We start from the raw sequence: 2,924 nt of genomic DNA, 5'->3' as shown, positions 1-2,924 counted from the left end.
CGAGGAAACTGTGAAGACCTTTTAGTTCGTGTTGTAGAGTTGGTTAGTAGTATTGTTTATTTCGAGGACGTATACTTTTGGCGTCATATCCCAAAAATCTTACCTCGAATACCACCGCATGTTGTGTTGGTATGGCAACATGACGGAGTATTGCTTTTATTTTCCAACAGTTAGAATAGTTTGAAATGAACCATCTTATTCATTGACCTAAAGTCAACAGTCATGACCTTATTTCAAAAGCTAGATGACACTTCTCTGTGGAGATTTTGATGATGTATGGTGATGGTCGATTGATTTGACAAGTCAATTCGGATTTAGACTTTCTTAGTATGTTAACGTTTATGTTTCTTAGTGGTAGAACCGCTAAAGATGAACCATCATATTTATGACCTAGAATTAACAATTTCTATTTTCATTGGAAAACCGATTGGTACTCTTATGTAGAAAAGTGTGTCCAAATCTATGAGTGCACTATTGTGTATCTACTCTTGCACACTTTCAGCTTGTCCTATTCTATTTAGTTGGGAAATATGAGTATCGATATGGAGTTACCTTTAATCTGTCAAGAAATGGTTCGAATGATTTTAATCATTTTGTTATATGAATGGAGTTAGGAAGTATCCTTTTATATGCTCAGTTCGAGATATGTTGTATGTGTAGAGAATCAACTAAGTTGTACATTGAAAGAACTAATCAAGAATTTCAGATTCAACCATTAATAAACTGTGGGAAAAGCTATGATGATCAAGAAGAAATTGGTGCAGAAATGGAAGAGCAATCTACCAGCCAGTCATGCCCAAGGGAGGAAACACCACCTGCTGATTATGAAACAATTTCTGCACAATCTTCTCCTCCCCAAGTTTATGTGCCACGAGAACCCTTCCCAACAGGGCTGCACGTAGGCACAAGAATTGTTATGTTAGAAGCTGTTCATTCAAAATCATTATATTAGACATCACATGATCAGCTTTTGACTACTTTGACCATTTTGGATTCGGAGCAACCGGTTACTGATCAGAAAATTTTGGTTGCTAAATTGGACACGCAAACATCACAATTCATCAAATTTAAAGAAAATTAGGATGAATTCCGTGACAGCCAAATTACTCATAGAGAAATTCTGCCAGTATGGAGGTTGTGGGTGTTAAATACAAGGTTCAAGGCAGCTCGACGAAAACATAAACCTCACTGGAAACAACTCATTCCATACCTATTGTTGCCGTATGATGCTATCAAGAAGTGGTTGACTCTAATAGAACAAGTGACGTGATCTTCAGTTCTTCCTTCTACGTCTAGCTATTGACGTTACCTAAAGCGCTAATTGAGAGGCAACCCAATTTTCCTAAACTCTTTTCTTTTTATTTTCGTTCATTCTATTTTCTTCCTTTTAGTCTTTATCAAGAAAAAAAAATGAAACAGTTTATTTTTATTTTTATTATCCTTGTCCAATTAGGTTTTTAATTCCTAGTCTTTGCAGGTTACATTCGGATTCAAAGTCGGCTTTTAACATCCACCATACGCGCACATTCGACTGAATTTTGCGTTCACCAGCATTCAACATCCATTCATTTCAAAAAGCACTCATCAGTCATCCATTCATCAACATTTATCTGAGCTTTCATCATTAATTCATCAACATTCATGAGATTCAGTAGTGCAGATATCAAAGGAATACAGAAACATAAACAAAGTTGAGGTCCATGGATACTCATAGTGGGGTTGCTGAGAAGACTCCGTGTGTTGCTTGGAAACCCCTTTCGCTCACTCACTCTCATATTTCATTAGAATATTGTTTTACATATAAGTTTGGGGGTGGTCCAGGCATCATAAAGGGGAGCACATTCATCAAGTTAATACGCCGGCGTTCATCATCAGGAGGCATGCAAAATAAATTCAGTCATATATGAACACAAAGAAAAAATTCAAAGGACAGTATTCTGATGCATCACATTATACACAGATCCAAGGACTAAATTTCACAGATTCAAATCAAGAAACAACGGAATAAGTTTGGGGGTTGTCGGCTATTTACCTTCTTTTTGGATTTGCAAATCGTGGAATCTGCCAACACTTTTCTTCCTCAAATCGGTGTTTGAGTTCTCTTTGTCACTCGAGTTTTTCTTGGGCACAGATTTGGACATGCATGAGTTAGAATTTTAGATATGGCCAAGTGGAGACCATCATCGCAGAGAAAATGCACGATGGTGACAATCTGGGCTGGAATCAAAGATCGTCATGGCTGGGTTCGGCTTTTGAGAGAGATGGAAATGAACAAAAATCCAGTTATGGAGGCACGGCTGGTATTTGTGTTTGAGTTCGACAAATCCAGCACCATTGGAGATTTAGGAATGGATAGAGAGCAGCGGTTTTGTGTTAGGGTTTGAAATGATGAAGGAGTGCACTCATGGTGTTCGGCTCGAGGTCAGAAAAAGTTTCGAGAGAAATGGCAGCTGGGATTGGAAATGAAGAATGAAGCTGTTAAGTCGGCTTATAAGCTCCAGGTGTTAGGGTTTTCACACAAGGGTTCTTGCACGTGCAAGGCTCAGCGCCTCACCTTGTTCCTCCACGCACAGGTTCAAATCTAGCTCGCAGCACTTTTGGGTTTTTAGTTTCCAACGCCTTTTCCCTGCTTTAGGTCCTGTCTTCCAATCCTGGGTGTGTCAGTTTCTTTGTCTCTTGTTTTCTGTTTTCTTTCTTATTTTATACTTTCTTTTATTGTTTTCTTTATTTTATTTTCTTCATTTATTTTTTTTTGTCTTTGTTAGCTATTTTAAGTTTTTAAGGTCTTAATATTTTTGTTTTCTTTCTTTATTTTCCACACCTTGAGGACAATGTGTGATTTAAATTTGGGGGTGGGAAATTGTCACGCCTCGGAACCAGAGTTGATAATAGAAACTTCAACCCGAATCTAAAACATGAGTTAA

The 2,924-nt window shown here is 37.8% G+C and overlaps 1 long non-coding RNA gene across 1 annotated transcript; it reads right to left on the bottom strand.

The window, feature by feature from the left end:
- Window positions 1-690: 690 nt before the first annotated feature.
- LOC148691578 (uncharacterized) lies at window positions 691-2,619 on the bottom strand. Its single transcript, XR_015954744.1, has 2 exons — window positions 2,033-2,619; window positions 691-892 (listed from the first exon to the last, which is right to left on the bottom strand). It is a non-coding gene; the product is annotated as an uncharacterized LOC148691578 (long non-coding RNA).
- Window positions 2,620-2,924: the final 305 nt, after the last annotated feature.

Source organism: Pyrus communis, chromosome 13 (assembly GCF_041283825.1).
Source record: "Pyrus communis isolate YQ-2024b chromosome 13, ASM4128382v1, whole genome shotgun sequence".
Taxonomy (NCBI): domain Eukaryota; kingdom Viridiplantae; phylum Streptophyta; class Magnoliopsida; order Rosales; family Rosaceae; genus Pyrus; species Pyrus communis.
The sequence above is the reverse complement of the archived record's forward strand: the minus strand, read 5'-3'. Positions and strand labels throughout refer to the sequence as shown.